The following is a 23,489-nucleotide window of genomic DNA, read 5'->3' as shown; positions in this document are numbered from 1 at the left end:
AGCACAGAGCCCACGAGCTCGGCAAGTTGAGCCAAGATTTTGTTGGCAGCCCAGGCGAGGACCACGCACACGTTTACCAGAAGTCGCTGTAGAAACACCTCGCGATGCATTCGGCTCTAAGCTTCGGTGGTGGTTGCAGCGGCTGTGTGCAACAGATGCCTCATGCGGCGCAACGTTTGACTGGGCATCCAGTTCCACACCTCGGTGTCTTGCAGTAGCTGCTGCAGTCGCTGGGCCTCCGATGGCGTTAGGCGGATGATTAGCAGCTGTTTGTGCCTTGTGTGCGAGTTCTCTGCAGGTGAAGTGGCCAGCAGATCGCATGTTTCACGTGCTATTGCTGGTGAGAGTCTAGTGACCACGTGGTGGTACCGTGTTGACTCAGCGGCAATACGACGAGCGGTGAATTAAGACTCCACCTGCAGGAATTATAGCTGCGGGTCCACTGTCCGAAACGGCGGGAGCCTAATGTCGATTGTGAGAAGTGCCACTGTGCCAGGGGAAGTCTTCATGGTGTCGATTACTTGAAAAAGGCGGTAGGCTTGGTTCAGGTCACAGGTTTTGAAGCGCGTGTACGCGTGGGAGAAGCAGAAACGACCACGCGGCGTGCATCCCAAACGTGAACTGATTTTATGCAGCTTCTCGGGAGGCTCTGAAGTGCAGCTGAGGGTGGCACTGCCTGGCGCCACATTCAAATGACCTTCCGATCATTGAAATCAATTTTTGCAATTGATTTCAAGGTTGTCTTTGACAACGTTGGCACTTCTCTAAAACTCTCCTAAAACTCTTCTAAAACTTACGTGTGCTCAGGTGCGGCTCAAAGCTTTTCGCTTATGTGCTGGACTTTCTTACTGACAGCAGGGCTACTATCTGTGCAGGGGACCTTAAATCGACGCCCATAACCACGGGTGATTTTACACTCTCCGAGGTGTAATCTCCCCCCCCCCCCTGCTCCTCTTCAATGTCGCCCTTATGCGCCTTCCAGAGGTCCTAAAACAAATTTATGGAGTATGACACGCCATCAATGCTGATTACATTACAATCTGGTGCCACTCTGGCTATCTGAACCAGATAGAAGGAGCCCTTCAACAAGCTGCCTCTGTCGGAGAAGAGATAGGGCGCTAGAGTAGTCTGAAGCATCCCCCCCCCGAACACCGTAATCCTTGTGTATAGAAAGGATTAATCTGTCACTACCTCCCTCAACGTTAAACTGAATGGAATCCAAATGAAGAGGTTAAAGTCATCCTAATTTCTGGAGCCCCCTTCAATATTCAGAGCAAGAGCCTATTTGCAATACATAAACTAAGAACGTCCTGTCTACAGATTTTTCGTGTGATTAGGCGTGTTACTAATAGATGGCGAGTGACGAAATGACATAGTTCACTCATTCAGGCCTTTGTTATTACTTGTCGCATAACCTATGACTTGCTTTACCTGAAGATCTTCTGACTAGAGGAGCACAAAATAAGCATAGTGATACCTATGATTCTTAAGAAGCCCTTGAACCATTTTTCGTGGACACTCACGGATCGTCTGCATCAAATGGGGTTCCACCATACCGCGTCTGAACTAGTTCAGGCACACCAGACGAATGAAGTGTCAACATGGAATGATACAGTATGGACTCGAAGTGCCAGTAGCCATAACTTGGCATTTAATAAATCGGTGAATTTATGTCCAGCCCTCCCCTGGGGAATCAACTGATGCTATTTGTGAGGGTTTCTTTTGGGTATCTTTAGCAACCGAAGTTTTTTTCATAAATCCCGTCGAAAATGCATAGAAACCTAAACACTTGCACAGCAATATGATCCCACTGTGTGTCTTGCAGTTTTTTGTGATTCGCATGTGTAAACATTTGGGGTAAATATCGTGTGTGCAATGCTTACAAATCTCCTTGCAATAACGGACACTGCCAGGGCACTGCGAATAAGGAGTGGTGTTCTCATAAGTTCTTTGTTTCCATTCGTACACATAACACCAACGTGAGTTTTTTCATCCTTTCATTGCAGTATTACGACACAAACGAGACATCGTGGACTTACAACACAACAAAGCGCACAATTCATCTCTGTGTGGGGGACACGACCTATAATATAACAGACAACAATGTTACATATATTAGGCATTCCAAACAAGGTGACAGGTACGGGTCGTCATCTATCGCGCTTGTCTTTTTTTCACCAGCTAACCTAATTAACCGTTTTCATTAGTGAAGTTAACGCAACGCTCACGGGGAAATTTTTCCCTAAGTGGAAGCGCCAAAACGAACACAGAAGCCACATGGGAGACCTATACAACGCTATGGATGTATATGAAGGTGAGTAAGAAAACTTTCTGACTTCTCATTTGCCTATTAGTAATACTGATTCAACATCTCGCGTATCACATTAACACTATGCAGAAAAATATATTAATGATGAACCATTAGCGCAACGCTATTCAACCAACTCTTAAATAGTCCAGAGCAATCGCTTGAACACGTTTTGCATTTGGTTGCATGCAGAAACGCTCGTAGCCACGCACCCATAATAAACGTACTTTATTTTGCTCTGCTACCCTGTGACTTTTAAGTAATGCTTTGGTAGGGTGGCAACAACCGATATGGCCAAAAGCAAGGCCTTCAAGATGAATAGAAGTTTCGAGTCATTTCCGCTAGAGAAACAGGGCTTGCGTCGTGAAATTGTGAGATAAGCTGGATTACAATAGCACAATTTCCTTCGGCCGCCGCACTTTCAATGCTGACTCTGGCACTACTCGCGTATGCTATATTTAGGAAGTGGCAGAAGTACTATACTTCGCAGCATAATTTACCCCACAGTGCTATATAATCTATGTCAGCTCAATGAATACACAGATTATATAAAACGTGAAGCTCGCAGGGTCGTTTATATTAAAGGAATTCACGCAATTAATAAAGCGAGAATGTTGCACTATAGTCCTGCACAAAGCAGAAATGGCTAACCGAGGTAAGCATTTGTTTTACTTGACGTTTCATGAGTGTTCCTCAAATCATTTTAGATTAGAAAGGGTGGATGCTACTTCACTTCTTCAGTGGTCTGTGAACGTATATATTGTGAAACATCGAACACCACTTAATAGGCTAGATGACGTTTTTGTATTCCATGAAAATGTGGCACCTCCCCATTTAACTTTGCCTCTTCTGCCTTAACAAATTAGAAGCTAAAAAAGTTTCCAAAAAAGATGCCAGAGAGCCTTTCGAAATGGGCACCTATTAGGGACACGTCCACCGAATGGACATGCCCATTTCTGCGGAGTGCATTCAGTTCCTCAAGAAACTGGTGAATTTTGACATCATCGCACTCTTTAACGCATGGACGCAAAGGACCAACTCAACATAATCTCAACGCAAGTTGAAAGTGCACGAAAAGTACACTAGGTAGGCAAACCAAACTTGTAAATCTGTCTTTAAACGTATCTTAGATGCTCTAGATTGATGCGGCGAATGCTAGCTGACCTTATAAAAGCGTTAGGCCGGCAGCCGTATTTCCCCTAATACTAAGGCTAACGTGGTCATGGAATCAGAGTGAATCGTCGCTCTCAGAGATATGGGCTGCCAAAAGTAAATCGATGACGACTGCGTTCGTTGCGTTCAAACTCAAAGCGTCCCTCTCATCTGTATAGGCAGTTCTCAAAGCTCAGTGCAGTCAAAATGTCTTTACGCAAGATGTACCGAAAGCAGAGAACACGCAGCTTGTGAAATTCTAGCCAAGCATTGGCAGACAAAATAGACAGACCACCGGCTGGACACGTATAAGATAGCTTCCTATGAGTCTTCTAGCTTCCAACAGTAAAGAAACACGAAGCTGTCTTTCATTCGGGAATTTTCTAGCTGTTCGCAAGATTGACTTCTCATAAATACGTAGACTTTTTTGCAAAATTTTATTAGCGCATGTGGGTATGGGGTAAACTTCTGGCGTGGGAGCGACTCGGCGATCGTGGAGCGTAGTACCGGAGGATGACAAAGAGTGCAACGTATAAAAGTGACGTCATCGGGAAAGGCGTGAGAAAATGCAGCATTGCTTTCGGCTTTTACATGACGCCAAGGAAAGCGTAAGCACAATGTGCTTCACAAAAATTTGCTTACCACCACACCGTTCTTTTACTCACGTCGAAGTTCTCACGATACTGAACTTCTCCAGAAGCCTTTCTGTGGCATCTGTAACAGCCCATGTGCCTTGTAATAGTAATAGTAAATCGGCTATGCTCGAAGTATGTTTTAAGTACAGACTAACTACAAATGCCACGTAAATGCAGTTACGGAGCTGTTAAGTCTGCATGACTGAACCGTGACGTGGTTACTTCTGTATTTTCTCAGAAAAAAAAACATTACTGCTCCATTATGACTTGCCTTCACCAAAAAATAAAAAGAAAACTGATGCGACGCCTGCGATTAGCATAAGACAGTTTCTGCGGGGCCCACAGCAGGGCAAATTTAAGTGCCACATCGCTTTCGAGAAAGCATGACCTAGGAGCTTGCTGAACAGGTCACAATACTGTCCATGTCTCTTCACCAGAAACGCACCCACGAGCCTTGGAAGCTGTTTGTGCACGTAAAGAATAACTTCCACGTAACGCACGCGTTTCATACTTCGCTGAAAAAACTCACGCATACCAAAATATCGAGTGAACGCCACATCTCGAGTTTGCAATGTGGTGTCACTCCTCCTTTAATACATGCTCTCGAGTCGCAGGGCGCCTTAAAGGGGATCTGAAACACTTTTTTGAGCAACCTTAGAAATAATTCTCGTGAAAAGCGTATTATCTCACAAATAGAATGCCTCAAAAATGTTAAGGATTCGTTCAGTACGAGCGGAGTTACATTTTTTTTTTTTTTTTTTTTGCCACGCTGCAATCACAATCTCTCTTCTCTCGTCCCGACAAAAGCGCTGCAGAAGTTGATTAGGGAAGGATGCGAGGGACAAACAAAAAACGTCACTTGCACCTCGTGAGCTTGAGTTTTTTCTTTTTTTTTTCTTCGAATACGCGGCTTTCTCAGTGTGATCGCGTGCGCACGCGTGGACAAGTGGCGGCACCTAGCGGCGACCTCAGTAACAACCGAGCGCGGCATGTTCGAATCAGCCAATGGCTGATAGATGGGCTTACTGGGCTTATTTGTCGAGAGAAGAGAAATGTATTTTTAGCTCACTTTGATAATTTAGTGTAATTCGATGCCGCGTGTGGCGCTATATTATTTGTCTGGCGTGTTGTCGTGATAATCTACTACCAATCGGCAGCGTTTTCTGACAAAGCTCAAAAAGTGTTGCAGGGCCCCTTTGGGTTCCCTCACTCTATTTCTTCTGAAGAAGAGTCAGGCACAATTTTTTTTCGTGAATTAAAATTAATGCTGCTTCAGAGCAGTACAGTAAATCTTAAAATAAAGCTTCAAGAAGAGAAAGAAAACCACCGAGGAAAGTTTCTAGGAACGCACAATTCAAGCTATAATCATCTCAGTCTCGGGTGCTCCACGGTGCGTAAGCTTGCTGCGCCACCAAATTCGAACATTGGGGCGGATACCGAAGCTCAAGTCATTTGTACTCGTGTTATCTTTACGTCTAGATGAACAAAATGCTTTGACCCTTCCAAACTATGAAACTTAATCTTCAACATTAGAGATGCTGAAGACCATGGTAAAAAAGCCTTAATTAGCTTGACTTGGACCACAAGCCCTTACAAAGTCGTGGCATAGGCACACTTGTATCACAATGAAAATGTACAAACTGAGTTAACAATCTTAGTGGTAGTTTTTACAATTCTAGTTAAACATGACAGCACTTTCAAATAATATATAACGGTGAGCGTCCCAGACACTTTCTTCCAAGAAATGCTTGTTTTGAACGGTTATTCAAAGCGGTACGGATTTTTCGGATTGTGTGCTGTCGCATAAGCCGTCTCGATTTATGATCCAGCCGTCCGCAGTATTGTGCTGTCGATCACACCACAATCTCGATTGACAACAACCTTTTGAAATATTGATGAGAACTGAACTTCACTGACAGAGAAAGTTACCATGCGATAGCGATATCACGCGGGTAATTTAATTACAAGTCCTGCCCAAATCCGATCGTATTATTTAGCCTACAATGAGAGATTCATTTGGGGCTCGTTGTAGCAGTCTTTTATGTAATGTATGTAATCGGAACATTGAATCGCGCTGAGATAATAGTAAGGATCCGAAAATATGGGATCACGAATTTCATTTCAATTATTCGTCTACTTTTGCTACGCTTTGTTTCAATGCAAGTCCCACCAACATTTTTGTTTTTTTTTTTCACTGTCATATTAGTTGGAATATTCCATTTTATGTCTAGTATCGGTAATCATATTTCTTACTTTGTCTTTCTGGGTATTATTAGAGCAATTTCTTTCATTTCTTTATTCGAAATATGAGTTAAACATAAAGCTTTATTAAAGGCAGTTTCTCTTTCAGCCTTTCTTAGTGTTTCTTTTTCACCCTTTATTTAGGGTTAAAGACAAATAATTGTTATGAAAAACATGCGAGCATCTGTCACTTATTAATGGGAATTACCAGGCTAAGTTTTCTTTATATTCATCATCATGATCATCAGCCTGACTACGCCCCAAGCAGACAAATGACTTTTTATTGTTCCGCTAGTCAACACGGTCCTGTGCTTGCTGCTGCCACTTGATACCCGCGAATTTTGCTAATTTCATCTACCCACCTAACTCTCTGTCTCCCCTTTACCCGCTTGTCTTCTCTTTCAATACAGTCTTTGAAGACCAGCAGTTATCTTGCCTTCGCGATACGTGCCCTGCCCATGGCCATTACTTTTGTTCATTTCGACTATGACGTCCTTAACACCCGTTTGTTCCTCGATACACTCTGCTCTCTCTTGTGCTTTAGGAATACAGCTATCATTTTGTTTTCAGTTGCTCGCTGCGTCGTCCTCAGCTTAAGTTGAACCCTCTTTGTATTCAACATGCTGGTTTCTGCTCCGTATGTAAGTACGGGTTGAATTCAGCTGTTATATACCTTCCTCCTGAGGGACAGTGGCAATCTATCATTCATGCTTTCAGAATGGTTGGTGATTGCGCTCCACCTCGTTATTATTCCCCCTGTTACTTTATTTTTTTCTTTCTAGTACTACATTTTGTTGCCTTTGATTTGTCATACAGCTTATGAGCGAATAACAGAAAAAAGCATCAGCAGTATTTTGACAATCGGAGCTTCAGTATAGGAGCATTGTAACGACGCACCGTATTTCCACCATTAGAGTAGTGTCCTTTCCACGGTGCACTCGAGAGATGCCACAAAGCAAGCGCACTTTGCCATCTGGTAGTGCTATCACATCGCCATCGCCTTGACCATGTTCAAATATACAGTAGCTGGTTATAATTTACGGGGTTCTGTTCAATTCATCAGTCGTACAATTTTACTGAAAATATTATTGAAACCACTCTTTGGAGGTTTCTTCTTCATTTGCACAGTAGAATATTGTGCGTTTTAATTTTATTATCAAGGAATACAATACATAGCGGCTTACGCTCATATAGTAACGAAAAATGGTCATTGATTTGAACATTTGCAAGTAGTATCACTCAAAATATTCCACTTTCACAGATGGAGAATACTGGTGGACTGAGAGACTTGAATATATGAGCTCAGATGGAAAGTGCGGAGTGTTCACTGTCATGGTTCCTCTGGGCAGTAAGTAGGCATTTCTTTATTGCCACTTGCAACATAAATTTTACAACTCAAGTCTCGGTGGGTGTCGTACCATAGGCTCTAGGCCAATTGTAGATCTTGTAACTCATTATTCGTAGCATAGTAAAGCTGTCAAAGTTTGATAAATTTATTTTATTTCACAAACCTGAACAAGACTGACATTTTCCACAGTGTAATATTTACTATCGTATTGCCTCCTTTTTTCCCAAAAAACAACCACTGCACTACTAGTCTCATAGTAGGCAGTTTCTTAAAAACCTGCCGAACAGCCGCCCAGCGATTCGGCACTTCGCAACACCAGTACATTATCGCATGTTAGTATTTGACCACCGAAGCATCCTTGGAGCATTCTATTTTGAATATGAATGAGGATATTCAGTGAATAAATTGAGCTGACACGCAGGAATAAACACATAAAAAGAACTTCTTCACATCCACCAATTGAACCCCACCGTACAGCTCTGAGTATGAAAACTCTTACAAATGGCGTTTAGTACTCATATGTACACTTCGCCGATAAAGACAAACACATGACCCTTCGAAATACAGCGTTCTCAAAATAGACTCCTTAAAATAAGTTAATTATTTTGTATCAGGCTTTGTCGAAGTATCCGCCACCTTCTTATTCGTTCGAGTTGCAAACAGCCAGAATCTTTAGCCCCTGAGATGCATAATATGATGAGAGGTGTGCCTCAATACACTCCACCCAACAGCTACAAAAATCAAAGGTCGCCTTTGAATCTGTCCCGTATAGTAGGTACTCAAAGACATCCTGTCATACTTAAGGCACTCATTTAAGAATCCATTACCGTTCTGACCTCATAATTTTCATGTTCAGTTGCTGCTCACATATGATCTATAATCAAGTGAAGTGTAATAACGGAGTTGATTGACCTTCAGCTGGTGAAGGTCCCATAGTAAAGCGTTCATACGCCATTCACGCAAAGAAATCACGTATATATCTTCGGTAACTCTCTCTGCTTCTTTTACATTGTATTACTTAGAAAGCCTCCTGTTCTACCTCTCGATTCAACAGGCTAATAGATTTTTGCTGTGCCTTTTTGTCTCTATACACTTTTCATTTCAATGGCAAGCGTATGTAAATTTGGGGTGGATTTTGGCTGTCACCGGTCACCTTCATGCTCCATAAAAATTGAAATTGATGACATTGCTGATAGAAACGTATGATTTGCGTGCCAGTAGAAGCGTTCGAGCCCTTAGGAGAAGCATATCTCGTGCAGAGACGAAACGAGCCGGTTATTTCCTTCGCTATAGTGACATATGCCTTAAAATCAACCCGCGTGAATAACCGTCATTCACGGCTGGTCAAGCGGAGAGGTAACAAGCCCTTCTTCCACAGACCATGACTTGGCACTTATAGGTGGTGAAGGGGGTTTCTTCCCTCCAGCATAAACTGTGAATTTTGAACCTAAGGGTGCAGCAGCGCGCGCTATTTTGAAAGCATGAGTAGATGTCTCGCACACGCACTGTGCTTTTCCCAATTACTTCGTGTTGAGACAACAGAACAGGCGGCATGAAAAGCGCATTTCCACGGAAAATGGAAAGCTGCATTTTCTTAAGCCAGCGTTTTGAAATTCAAGACAATGAATTAGGTCAATGACTGAGATAATCGAACACAAAAGAGCTCATTAAAAGTGAAATCTGAAAAAAAAACTCAGTGCTTGAGATGAACAACTTGAAAAAAAAATGAATGAAACATAAAAAGGGCGTGTTACTGGTGAAAATGTGAAATGAAAGGCTTTGATTGTAGTTTTGACCCGATGTATTTATGCGGCGTCATTTTCTTAGGAGCTTCAGGGATCAATGTGTCAGCCATTCATGTACTATACTGTCGTAACACAGGAGTACTCCTATATGATACACACGCTGCGCTAATTTTCTTGTTCACCCACACTATTTTTTTTTTGTTATGGAGCACGCACCTTTACATGGATTTGTCTTCATGCTCCATAAAAATTGAAATTGATGATATTGCTGATAGAAACGTATGATTTGCGTGCCAGTAAAAGCGTTCGAGCCCTTAGAAGCATATATCATGCAGAGACGAAACGAGCCGGTTATTTTTTTCGCTTTAGTGGCATATGCCATAAAATCAACCAGCGTGAATGACCGCCATTCACGTCTTACTATTTTCATACAAGTGCAACTTACCACATATTTATTGCGTAAACGGCACTACTGTTGCTTTCAATGAACTGGCGTTTAGGTTGTGTGCTGGGGTCAAGTTTTGTTCCCCCCGTGTCCCTATTTGTGTGCGCCGTTTCCTGTACGACAATTTACTAATACGAACTAGCCCAAATGGCTGTATTGCCGTTGTAACAAAGGCAGTGGACAGGGAGCTCAAGGCGAGAAAGAGAAAGACGTCAGTTTGCGATTGCTGGTCTGAGTCGGGTTAGCCTTTGCCAGCGCTAATAAATCACTATTTCCCTCCAGTCAATTCTTATCTGTAAAACTCCGCGTGTCACCATAACTATTTGCCGACGTATAATATGCGGTGCTCCAGTATATTATCAACGGTATCCTTCCCATAACTTATCAAGGCCGTGGCACCCTTTGGCACTGCGCCGCGAAGATACCTGCATCTGAAAGTTTGCGTGAGTAACTGAAAAATTCACCCTGAAAAAGCTTCCAATGGTTACAAATCACTGAAATTTACCTGTTCTGTGCAAGCTTGGAAAGGTAAATCTCATGTCCACATCGTAAAGACGGCAGCGGGTAGAGTGTTGAAAGTGTTTCTAGATGTATGGGTGGTGATGCGTCGGTTATTTTAAGTATGCCTCATTATCGCGCCACGCGGACCCTTTTATGCTGACATTTACGAGCACACCAAAGAGCTACACATGACTCAATTTAATCTAGTAACCGAGAACAACAGGAATATATCACAAATTTTATATTTGATGCGTAAAGGTCTTAAATTCTGTTTCTTTTTACAGCGGAGCTCTATGATGGCTCACCCTGTCAGGTAACCTTGATGTCAATGTGTCATCAATGATGAAATTGCCATTTTGCGCAAGCTTTCCGCTGGTCAAGAGAGGACGCATGACATCTAAAAAAAAAACTGAGATCCGACTAGTGGCGCTCAGATTACATCTATAGTAAATCAGAGTGAGCCATATGATTAAAGAGGAAAATGGAAGGAGAAAGACGAGCTCTTCTTTGCGAATGTCTTTTCCACCATGTATTTCATTGAGGTAGGAGGTGCATCTACGTCAGCCGGTGCCGCTCAGGCCGAAACCCACCCCGCAGACATTTGATACTCCAGGCTAAAAATATAAGCACTCATTGGCACGCAAACGTAAACACCGACGTAAAGCTGGTATAATCGAATGCGTCTCGCTAATTGAGTAGCAGCACTACACCATCGAAGGCGTGCTGATCCTAGGTTAAACAAAACGTCCAGCAGCAAACAAGAGTGAGCATTCCAAGGGCATTCCCCAAGGATTTCACGATGTGCACTTGCATCGCTTTTTAACAGTGAATCCGTTTTAGCCGAACGTTCTCCGTGCAGAGCGAACAGGACACTATCATCATTATGATGCGTATTCTGCTCCGAAGAGAGCGCGATCAGGATCAAGAATATTATAGTGTCCTGTTGACAATGATTCGGGTCACCGTCTTCTGTTACTTAACTCACAGAATACGTGCGCCTGTTTCTCTAGTTTTGATGCAATATCACTGTTGGGTGAGAGAACGAATACAAGAAAAGAGAGAAAATAGATATAAAAATATAATAATAAATTTTCGCACTTGCGGCACCAAGCCTGTAGGAACTATTTGTTTAACTTTGGTTTTCTCTTTTTCTCGTCCTCTCTTTCCTTCTGGTTCTCCTTTAGAGTTTTCTCTTAACTTTGTTTTCTTTGAAGTAAATTCCTACGTTTCCTCGCAATTTTTTTCCTTTTTTCTGTCTTTCTTTCTATTTTTTATTTCCTTCCTCTCTTTGAAACTTTATATTTGGTATTCGCAACTCCTTCAGAAATATCGCCACCTAGCGGCCGCGCCTGAAAACGGTACTAACAAGGTATATCTTGAAAAGAGATATGTTAGCACGTGGCCCGTAAGATGCCTCAATGCGCGCTCTAGGTGCACGCACTCAGAAGCGCTCGCATAGTTTCTTTATTTTCGCCATGCCACACGCGTGAGTTCAAAAAAAAAAAGAAATTGATGTCCAGAGAGCATTGCAGTGTGTGGCACTGCGTAGAAGCCCGCTAGAAAGATGGCAAGGTATTGTTCTTTTACGTTTTGACGAGTGTAGACGACCCGCGACAGAGAAGGGTGCAAATCAGAAACGTGCACATTAGAAAGTAGGTGACGGACACTAAGTTTGTTTCTTCTAATAAATTCGCTCGTAACTACTTCATCCCCTTTGAAGAGTACACCAATATTTAGCGCGTATGCATTCTCTATATTATTATGGCTTCTCTAAGCGCGGAGCGTAGTTTCGTTTATATAATGAAGCGCTTTAAAAAATTGTTCCGTTATATATATATATATATATATATATATATATATATATATATATATATATATATATATATGTGTGTGTGTGTGTGTGTGTGTGTGTGTGTGTGTGTGTGTGTGTGTGTGTGTGTGTGTGTGTGTGTGTGTGTGTGTGTGTGTGTGCGTGTGTGTGTGTGTTTATACGCTTGTTCTCTGCGCAAGTCGTAGTGCTACAGATTTTCAAATTAAGATGCTCTAATTCTTCCCCCGAGCCTTTTTTTGTTTCAGCATGTGTGTAAATACACGCACACAAACGGACGCACGTCGGCCACCTGTGCGTATAGTGTGCGTGTGTGTATGTCAGTGCGTATATGTGGCATGTCTGGCATGTATAGTGTGCATAGTGTGCGTGCATATATCTGCTTTGAATATCAAATACTGCCGACCCGAGCAAGCGAGTGTTCGGAGGCCCACGACCTTATTCAATAGAAACATAGTAACATGGATCAGCGAACAAAAAAAAAGGCCTGCGCGGTAGGCGCAGCACAGTCACAGCGAAAGCTTAAAGAGCGGCCTTTCAAAGCCTTTTCAAGACAGGTAACGACTACAAGCAAGCTTGCTTGATACCCACTAGGGTATTAATAATAAACTTTTGGGTAGTAGGCTCGCATTCGCTATGCTTTTTTTTCGTCATTCTTATGAGAAGCGTGGTATCCGCTAAACACTTGCAAGAAATCTTGTGCCGATTGTCCATGCAGTGGAGGACGAAGTTGAGAAAAAATTGCTGAAGTAGGTATGCGCCACGGTTAATAGAGGAACAAGAACAAGCTTTTGTGATGTTTTGGAGCATTTGACGGCCCAGTCGATACGCTACTTGCATTGTGTGATGACTGGTTGTTCCTTCGCAGTTGTAAAACGGTTTATAAGTCATATTAACGCGATTGCTCATCAAGCCTGCCTAACGCAAGTCTGACAACAAATAACAAGCACCGGAGTAGCTCAGTGGTAGAATACTGGGCTGGCACCCAGTGGACCTGAGCTCGAGCCCCACCGTGCTATTGGTGCTATAGGTCATGAATGTCTAAGCCAAGTTTGAGAACAAGTTACAAGCAGCGGCGTAACTCAGTGGTGGAGTATTGAGCTGGCACCCAGTGGACCCTGGTCGAAGCCCCACTGTAGAAGGCTCTTTTTTAATTTCGCACGATGTGGTTACGGACCCGACGTCGGCGGCGGTGGACAACTACTGCGCAGGACACGACAAGGGATCTCATAACAGCTTTTGCTGTAAAAGTTGCACGTTTATTACAACATAAACTAGTATTTGCCTTATCTAAAGATACACTAGCCCATGCATCATCTCTAATCAAGTGAATGGCATGCGTATTCAGATTTTGACGGGATAACGGAACACAATGAGATACATGCAATCGGCAGCGCGAGTCGCAGCGTAGTTACCTCAAAAAATATTAAGGACTTGCTGTATACAGCGTAGCAGCGCAGCACAAAAGTGCTAGCACCTTTCAGAGAGCTAGGTCCGATACCCATGAGCAATTGCCTTCTTTAATCTCGGGCGTGCTAGACAGGTTCTTCAACTTGAACCAAACCTGACGCGGTTTGCCTAAGAGGCTCGATGTTTGCAAACAAAACGCAACTATTTCCGCTGTTTCGTGATTGAAATCCTTCATGCTGATGAGAATAAGGCACTCCATGGTCGACGAAGAAACAAGATCTGATGCCACAATCAAGAAAGTTCAACACAGCGCGAAGCGAAAGTGCCGCGCTGACCCTGTTTAGCGTAGTCCTTTTGGTTTTTCGACCAGTGTTGCCAGCACGTGGACCGTAATATGGAGTGGTAAATACCTGTGTCTCACAAAGCGACCACAGCGTATTGGGAGCATACGACTGCCCGGGCTTCTAAAGTGCGCCGTACTTAATAGCATCACCAAAGCATTCGAATAACAAAAGAAAAAAGCCTACATTTAGCCTGAGCGTTCGTTCAAAATGCAACAAACTATTATGCTCTGTGGTTTTCACTACGTTGTGGGGGGGGGGGGGGAGTGTTTATGTTTAGCGGAAGGAAAAGAAAAGAAAAGTGAGCCCCCCAACTATCTGCATCAGGGTGCGACACCTCAGCAGTAGCTCACAAGAGATGGGGGGGGGGGGGGGGGGAAGAGGGATAAGAAGGATAGGAATAAAGGTGTAGAGAAAGAAAAAGAAAGGTGAGGTAAGCCAGAGCGACGACATATCGAGGGAATAGGAGAGATAGAAAAGATGAAAACACAGTCACAGGAGTTCGAGGACGGGGAACCACTTGCGAAAGCTCTTGTCGGCGTCAGGAGATGGCGTAGGGCGATCGCAGTCGGCCATGGCTACGCTGACGTCAGAGATCGCGAGGGAACAACCGGTCAACACGGAATCCAGCGAGCGAGTCCTCACTACGTTATGCCAAGCAACTACAACAGCATATGCCAGCACCCTGTAGTTCCATCCACCTGCTAAATTTTTCCCCTCACCTCCTGTCTCCGGCGGCGTACTGTGTTATCAGCTTTTATAGTTTGCTCTTCCTACCAGTTGCCATCTGAGGCTTCCACATAGATATGCCTTACTTTTTTCCAAGTTACAACAGGGAGTACTTTTATATTAGTAGTTTTTGTCAAAAAAATTGGAGCACTAACCTTTGCCAAACTTATTTTCTGTTTCAGAAAACAGAACGAGAAAATCATATGATATACGGTTGAAAAACTCCGCAGTAGAATCCGACCCTGACGAGCAATGTCGCAATAAATTCGATAGTTTACGAAGAGGGTTGAAAGTGACTACGTTGTACAGTTCAAACTACAAAAAAAAATCGTTCGGGAAGCAGCGAAATGATATCTCATGTGGAGTGATGGACGTCCGTAGTAAGACGACAAAAAAGAAATATTTCTTTCTTTTATTTCATTTGGCTTATTACTGAAGGCATGAAAATAAAGGTTATCTTTTCCAATCATCATAAATAGCAGATTGTCTTTAATTTACTTTTTAGCATTGAAGAAGTGATTTGCGAAATCAAGATTTTATTCATGCAATGTTTTGCATAATTCTCTTTGTTGGACATTCCACTACTATGGACGATAAGAGCCAAAGGTCAGAGCTTCAGCCCACTCCTTACGCACTGGGACGTCCTCTATAAGCATATTGTGAAGACTAGAAAGTCTGATTTTATCAACTACTGCATCAAATTTTTCGAACAACAAACAAAGCAGATACGGACAGGTGCCAGTACCTATCCGTGCACATATTTAGCTAGAACCCACACCTTGATATCTTATTTTATCGTTTGGGTTAAACTCCTTACGCACATGAAATCCGAGAGGACCATGACCATGTAAATGTTGGATATATCTAATCGGGGTAAATTAAGTGTAATGTTATAAAACTGTGGAAGACTACATCAACTTATTTCGGACTGGTAATAATACCTCTGAAACACTAATGTCCACAAGGGAACATAACTTTGGCTGCTCATACTAGATAATGTAACAATAAGGTAAGCTAACTGTGAAATGCCGAAATTATACTGTACTTGTTCTATGGTATCGTATTATTACGGCTAGCCAAATATTGGTGCCACTTTAAAGCACCAAACTGAAATTATATAAAACCAGTGCCTTGATGCTGGGAAGTGCTTAAGACCACGTGCACTCACGCTTTAAAAACGCTGAACGTGCGCTTTTCAAATTAGAACCCGTGCTCGTTGTAGAATGAAACGGTGTGGGTTGTAGTAAGTTCCCGCAGACAGACAGACAGACAGACAGACAGACAGACAGACAGACAGACAGACAGACAGACAGACAGACAGACAGACAGACAGACAGACAGACAGACAGACAGACAGACAGACAGACAGACAGACAGACAGACAGACAGACAGACAGACAGACAGACAGACAGGCAGACAGACAGACAGACAGACAGATTATTATTATTATTAAGGTCCTGAGGAACACTACAACTCAAGCTTGTAGACCGGCGGTCCTCTTCCACGTCAGGACGGGTAGGAGAAGCCTCATCGCCGAGTCGCAGGGCCTCTGGTCAGCCCTCAGTTGATACAGTTGTTCTGTGCTCTGTAGCAGAAAGCTCCATTGCCTTTTGGTTATGCTTTGGGAACTCTGTAATTAGGGTCATGTGCCAGAAGATGTCGTCTAATGTACATGCGGTGCCACAATCTGGGCCTGTTGTATCCATTAAGTTTCATCAATATACACTGCAAAGAGCTCTAGCGCTAGTGTCTATGGGAGCTGCAGTACATATATTTCCTCAGCAAGCATGGGAATTATGGATTGTACTTGAATTTGCCTAATCTTCGTATTTTACGTTCCTGGTTTCACGTGGCTTGAACCCCCTTTGTCACAAAACAACAATAGGCAAGCGTTCGGCAGTTAGGCTTCACCTATTTTTGTCATCCTTTGGGATCATCATATCGAATCAGCTCACGAAGTTCAAAACGGTTGGTTTTTCATTCGAAACAATACCAAAACGCAGCAATAAATGAGGCCATAAGGGCTATTCACGACCCACAAGCACGAAGACTAGGCAAATTCATGTCACACCCATAGTTCCCGTGGTCACTGGACGAACGCAGCGCCAAAGCCCCTTCTAGTTTTTTAGGAACCTCTATTGTTGGATCAATGCCTTCAGTGAAGAGGTTGTGGGAACGAATACTGGGCATGACGTGATTTCAAGCATGCAAAGGGTAGATGAAAGTGCTTTGGAAAGTTTCACATGAGAAAGCGGCAAGATCCTTCTGGCCAGCTAGTAATGCTTTGTCACCTTGTTGAAGGTAAGAGAACGTCCCTAAAGACAGCTTCGTTAGAGAGAGAGAAATAACGTTGATTTGCACCCAGCTTCGTTAGAGAGAGAGAGAGAGAAATAACGTTGATTTGCACCCGTCTAAAATGACGGGGGAGGAGGCTTCGGCCTCTGCCCCCGAGCAAAGCTCACTGATATGATCCCTCGCCCATCAAGGTATGAGTGAGAAAGAGAAGGCGCACGCGATCTCCCGAGGGATTGCTATGCGGTCATTCGACGCTGACCTGCCGCCTTCACTCGAGCAGCCCCTCTCCACAAAAGGCAAACTATGAACATTTCAGAAAAACACCTCACATTATAAATTCCACCGTAGGATTTATCCAGAGGCAACTGAACAGCTGAACAAAAAAGAGGAATTTATGTGGCGAAAACTGCAAACCGGGGTGTTTCCAAACTCTCAACTGTACAGTAAGTGGCAACCGGAAGTGTTTAACTCCAGATGTGCGCACTGCAACAGCACCGCAGGTTTAGTGCTTCATTGGAGTTAGCAGAAAAAAAGCATAACGAGTGTAAAACTTCTGAGCAGACCCACTACCCTTATAAATATTTTTGGATAATACATATAAAGTTTGTAGACATCCATCGATTAAATCAATTGACTTGCAATTGTTGAATCCTTTGGACAAGTCTATAGACTCTCTTTAGAATAATGGCCGCACACGTGTATAGACTAATTTACTCAACGTCTGGACTATAGATTGGCTATATAAAGTCTGTAAAATATTAAAAAAATATTTTAAGCTGAAGTTTGCAGATTTTCTCTAGAGGAAAGTATATAGGTTTATATAAATGCACCTTTGTTTACTTTGGTCTATTAAATCTATAAAGACAAATGTTTATAGATTTCAGTAAACTATATCTAAAACCGAATATATTGATTCTCTACAGACTTATGGCCTTGCAGTTTTCGTAGATTGTGGTCTCCTGATTGACTACATTTTCTGCAGGCTAGTCTATAGCTGATGAAAACGCCTTCTCTCAATAAAAATTAGATCGAAAATGTGGAGAATTACACAGAAAGAAGGACAAGCACAATTGCTGATTTACAACAGAGCTTTAATCAGAAAAGTATACAAAAAGTCACAAAGAAACTTGGGACACAGCATGTGCAAAATATAATTGCCGACCCATTTTCGCTCATAATGCAAGAGCGCTACTTCAGTGTTACAAGAAAGTTTGTTGAACAGATGTATGATTCTTTAAACAGGGACGATAAGAAGTTTCAGGGCCAATATTTACCTTCTTTCTAACACAAATACTGCAACAAGCAGAGCGCATACTAACAAGTTTAACTGAGCTGAAATTCACTTTCACCAACGGTAGTATACATGTACGTGGTGTGCTACGTATAAACTACGTTTGTAGTTCTACTTACGAGTTTACTTACTCTGGTGTCAGAACATAACGTGTTTCACACAAATGTAATTCCTTCCAGTGCCTTGTAACACGAGTGTCTTGGAATATAGGTTATCAAAATTTAACGCGCCGATCCAAGCAATATCAAAATTTACCGTGGTAAGGATGCAGTAGTTTACGCTGGAACGTTTCACTAATGTCTTCAAATAATGCCCCATCGCGGCAGAGACAGATTATGAAAAACGCACTGCATATCCATGAAGTGAATGATTATGTGTTGTGCGAAGCAATGGGATCGTTCGGCACTACCGTAAATCACTGGTGACGTTGAAGTGAATAAAGAAGGCAAAAGGGAAGTCTGTGCACGTTCCCTGGTATAGTTGTTGGTTGTTTCCAGTCATACAAAATGCTTCGTAAAGCCAATTAAGACGTCAAATAGTGCACAAGCCAGTCATTGTCTGCGATCATCATCGTCATAAGCGCCATCGTCATGAAGTATAGTAGCTACCTCGCATGCATTGCACCATGATCGCAGAAAAAAAATATGTGGTCTGGAACACGCTTGTTCTTCATCGTCATCAGCACCATTGTCATCATCAGCGATGGCTACGGCACACAACTCCCACGCCAACAGACAAGCCTAAAATGGCAGCTGTTTTAAATACATGCGTGGGCTACTTTGAGCGCGATGAGCGGGGCTATCTGTGGACCTCGTGGCGTGCCCACGTCATCACTACTGCACGTTTGCTGGATTATACACGTACGTTTAGTGTCATAGTGTCCTTCGTACGCGCTGTGCTTCTCCCCATGTGCGAGTTTGTAAAAAAAAAAGTCAGCTCTGCCGCAAAGGTCAAGCAATGAACATTATCGCAACAAATTCGAAGTTCAAGCGCACAATAGGGAGCAGATCGAAACGTGCTCCGCGTTTCTCACGCACAAATGACGCACGAAACGTGCTCACAGGTACAGATTAACGCGAATGAGTGCCTCAGTAATTACTTTTCTGTGTCTTAAAAGCGCGCCCTTTTCGCAAACAGAGGCTGTGCAACAATTGCAGCGACTTTTGTGCGCCGCGTAACTACAACAGAATCGCTACAGTGCAAGCGCAACGCCAGCCAAGAGGTATGATCTTCCCCTTCGGAAGCTAAGGGCGCGTGAGAGATCGTCCACTCCCCTCCTCTCCGTGGGCCAAAGTACGCGTGAGAGATGAGAGACGCCGCGCGCTCACTGCACCATCTCACTGATAATGCTAAAAACACGGTACCCCCCCCCCCCTCTCCTGAGACACCTGCCAACAGCGGTAAGTGGTAGATATAAATAGAATGCTGTTTAAAAGTAGAAGGAGGTACTTCGCAGTGGCTCCGTGGTTAACGCCTCGCATCAACGATGAGGAGGTCCCACGTTGGCTTCTAGGTTAGGTTAGGTTAGGTTAGGTTAGGTTAGGTTAGGTTAGGTTAGGTTAGGTTAGGTTAGGTTAGGTTAGGCCGGAGTCTTTTTCTGGATTTCTTTCTTTCTTGCATTTTCATTTATATAGGTACGTATACATAAAAGGTGCTTTACATCAACGGCGACGCCGGTGGCGAAATCCAGCCAAGAGTGTCCGTTTAATTGCTATCACAATGAAATATTATGCTGGGACAATGTGTTTTGTTTGAGCAACGGAAGATTGTGTCTCAAAGCCCCGCAGAAGGTTGCCTAAGCCGACAAACATAGGTGCTACTCATTAGGACCATCGCTTATTAAAATAATTCATTATGTTTATAACAACGCTGCCTCACACGTGCTGCTGAGAAAATAGCCCAATATTCCCATCCTGATGAGGCTGGGCTATTCTGGCGCGTTCCAAGGTGGCTGCCATGCAGCTTTCTTTGTTCTCTTGTTCTTACTGAAGCAATGCCGATACAAGCACTGGCATTGAAGGCGGAGTAATTGATAGACCTTTCTCTGTACATCCCCGAAAATGCAGTTTTATGGCGAACACAGTGACGTCGATCACACCGCAAGTACGGAGGTGCAGCTTACCTACATGCTAGAAATTGAGATTGCGTCGCGTGATTGCAATAAGCACAGTGTAAGTCTCTAAGACAGCGAACACATTGGGGACCCGTCGCAATTATATTCTAGCCATACGCTAGAATGCAATTGCGACGAATCACGAATAGCCAAATTCTAGCACAAATTCTAGCCATACGCTAGAATGGGGGCAAATGGGTGTGTCCTAGAGGCGTCCCACTGTAAAAACTTTGCGTTTCACACGTTAGTCTTGTTCCTCATTTTCTCCAATAACGGAATTTGATGTCCGAAATACTTTATCAGGCATGACCGCAAATTCGGTAAAACCAAATATTCCAATTGTACCAATTGCATATACTCCGACTAAGCCCTTACTAGAAATTAGGAATGTTCGGGCAGCCTTGTTTTCAAATGATAAGCATGTCGTACCAAACTGCAGGCACTTTCAGCGTTTCTATCGACGTATATGTGTATATAAGTATATATCCAGCCACGTACGTCTTGGTGCTTTCGTCATCGCCTCCATAGCTTGGAGTAGAACGAAATGAGAAGGTGGGGGGGGGGGGGAGAGGATTACCAGAGTTAGGCAATATGCCCGGTGGGTAATATGACATGAAATACGGGAAAAAGCCGCCATGCACGCCCCCAAGCTCTTTCTGCCGAACATGTCGGGTGCATACGCCTATATACCACTGGTTGCGGTAGAAAGGTAGGTACCGCAGGTAATTGACAGTTTATATCTACCAACGAATAGTGAGAAGAAGCACTAATATGGTAAATGCCAGATCGTTAATACTAACAATCACTGTGTTTACCCGACAAATGCAAAAAATAAAAATTTGCCAGATCCCACGTACATTTGGGAATAGAGGTTATGCGAAGCATGCTAAGAAAAGGTGACTGTGTTGTATTTTTTTATTGAGGGACAGGTCAAGAAATTACCCAACATACTTGTATAAATGTCCTATACGCAGACATGTGTTGAAGAATCGCAGGTATTTATATGAAGTGTTCGCACTTGCGCAACGATCTAACTGGAACACAAGTATCAGCAACACCAGAAGCGATAAACTGATATAAAGCGCTGGTGCTCGCAAGGATGGTAGCCCTGCACACTGCTACATAAATCAACTCCAGCACACTGCGCCCAACTACACTTGACGTTATTCTGACGTGACGGCTGTATCAAAAGAGTACACATGTAAGCTTTTATAAAATCAGATCGCCAGCACCACAACCACAGCTGACGTTTCACGAACATTTGGAAAGCAGTTCCGAGGCCTGGCGTGGCTCTGTGGTAGAATGCTTTATTGTCACGCCGTCTGATTGAGTTCAATTCCTGCTGGACCATGACATTAATTTTTTGGATGTGTGTTCTCGTCAATCCTGGGTAGTTGTTAAGTTTCAATCACCTGTGACACATACCCGTATACCAGTCGCACATACCTGTCCGCGGGTATGAGCCACTGTCGAGCGACAAGTGTTCGACGACGTACGTCACAAGATTGCGACATTATTTTTGTGTTGACCAGCGCGCAGCGCGGTCAATTCCTCATACCGTCTTACCCTCCCGTACTAATATTGGTTCACGCCTAGTTAAGGGGGTTATCATGAGAGCACCCATAGATAGATAGATAGATAGATAGATAGATAGATAGATAGATAGATAGATAGATAGATAGATAGATAGATAGATAGATAGATAGATAGATAGATAGATAGATAGATAGATAGATAGATAGATAGATAGATAGATAGATAGATAGATAGATAGATAGATAGATTCAAAGTCGCCGAAGTTCGCTTAAAAATGCTTCGCTTTTAAAACGTAGCAACAATCAGCCGAGGAGCCAACTTGTATCGGTACTCAAGGTGGCCACTGAAGCAGTTTTCTCGGCACGGCAGCCTGAGCGATTTCAACCGACTCAAATGTCTTTCTTTCCGTCTGACTCGTTGAGCGGGAAGGATTCGCTTAGCATTTGTATATAGTGACGCTTTAGCTGTCCCCTTTATACTCCTTTTTCTCTCTCCCTCAAGTCGGGGAGCGACGTCCTGTGTGTTTCACAGTACAACGCTTCTCACTCGTCATAGTAAGAGTGGAGTGGACTGCACTCAATTCGTTCCTCGATGTGCGCCTCTTCTTGTTCGTTTCCTGTCGACTCGCTGAACGGTTTGCCGCTGCTGTCCCGGAGTAAAGAGGCAAGCAACGCCGCACAAAGCAAAAACGCGGATTCGCTGACTCTTCACATTAACGAGTTGCATGTAACTTCTGGCCTGTGGCGAGGAAATGAACAAACGCGGCTTGACTATAACCCTTAGGTCAAAAAGTACGAAACCGGAATGACATGTTCGCATAACGATGCCACAGCAACCTGATTAATGAGTCGATGAGTCGATGTCCGGGCACCCTCGTTAGGCCTAGTCCAAGACGTCAGTGGCATAGTGGCGGTCTTGTTTTCTCAACGGATCTCGGCAGCGGCCACTGGCTGAGCAGAAACGATCGATCAAGACTCGAATGAAAAACTCGTGATTCGAGTGCTACCACTACGATTGTAGCCTAATCATTTCCTCCGTTCATTGAGTGTCTGTTTAGAGGCTGGTTACGTACCTGTGAATAAAAATGTGCTGTTCACGTATCAGGAAAACTTGTGTGGCTGCCGATCATTATTAATTAGCGTAAACGTGCTCCCCATCTAATCAATGTGTTCCCATCTTCCCATGAACTTGCCATGAAAATTGTGACATTTTTCGCTGCTTTAACTTGTGGCTGCCACCATATTCTTGTTTATATGGGTTTATTTCGGATGACTACATCGAATTATCGTTAACGCAAACCATACGCTTCTCTTGAAGAACAGTGAATGGTACCTATGGCGGCACGCAGAGCTTGCCTCGGCATACTCTTTGTGCTGGCCAATTGTGAATATAGACGTTATAAACAGAAGCCTCACCTTTTGTGGATTTTCACTTAAGAACACCGGGCCTAAATTTCCCTCATGAATTCTCGAAACATCAAAAAAGTAGGCTCGGTGAATTCTCCGCCGAATTGCAGCAAATGTTATTTCAATGTATTTTGGCAGACAAACGCTCCTAGCTTTAGCCCGGC

At 43.3% G+C, this 23,489-nt stretch overlaps 1 long non-coding RNA gene across 1 annotated transcript in view; it reads left to right on the top strand.

Annotated features, from left to right (window-relative positions):
• LOC119167335 (uncharacterized) overlaps window positions 1-15,159 on the top strand; it is a 62,740-nt gene extending 47,581 nt beyond the window's left edge. The window contains exons 2-5 of the long non-coding RNA XR_012889954.1: window positions 2,007-2,140; window positions 2,208-2,314; window positions 7,598-7,684; window positions 14,866-15,159. This is a non-coding gene — a long non-coding RNA (uncharacterized LOC119167335). The remainder of the gene's footprint in view (window positions 1-2,006; window positions 2,141-2,207; window positions 2,315-7,597; window positions 7,685-14,865) is intronic.
• The last annotated feature ends 8,330 nt before the right edge of the window (window positions 15,160-23,489 follow it).

This window comes from Rhipicephalus microplus, unplaced genomic scaffold (assembly GCF_043290135.1).
Source record: "Rhipicephalus microplus isolate Deutch F79 unplaced genomic scaffold, USDA_Rmic scaffold_136, whole genome shotgun sequence".
Taxonomy (NCBI): Eukaryota; Metazoa; Arthropoda; class Arachnida; order Ixodida; family Ixodidae; genus Rhipicephalus; species Rhipicephalus microplus.
The sequence above is the reverse complement of the archived record's forward strand: the minus strand, read 5'-3'. Positions and strand labels throughout refer to the sequence as shown.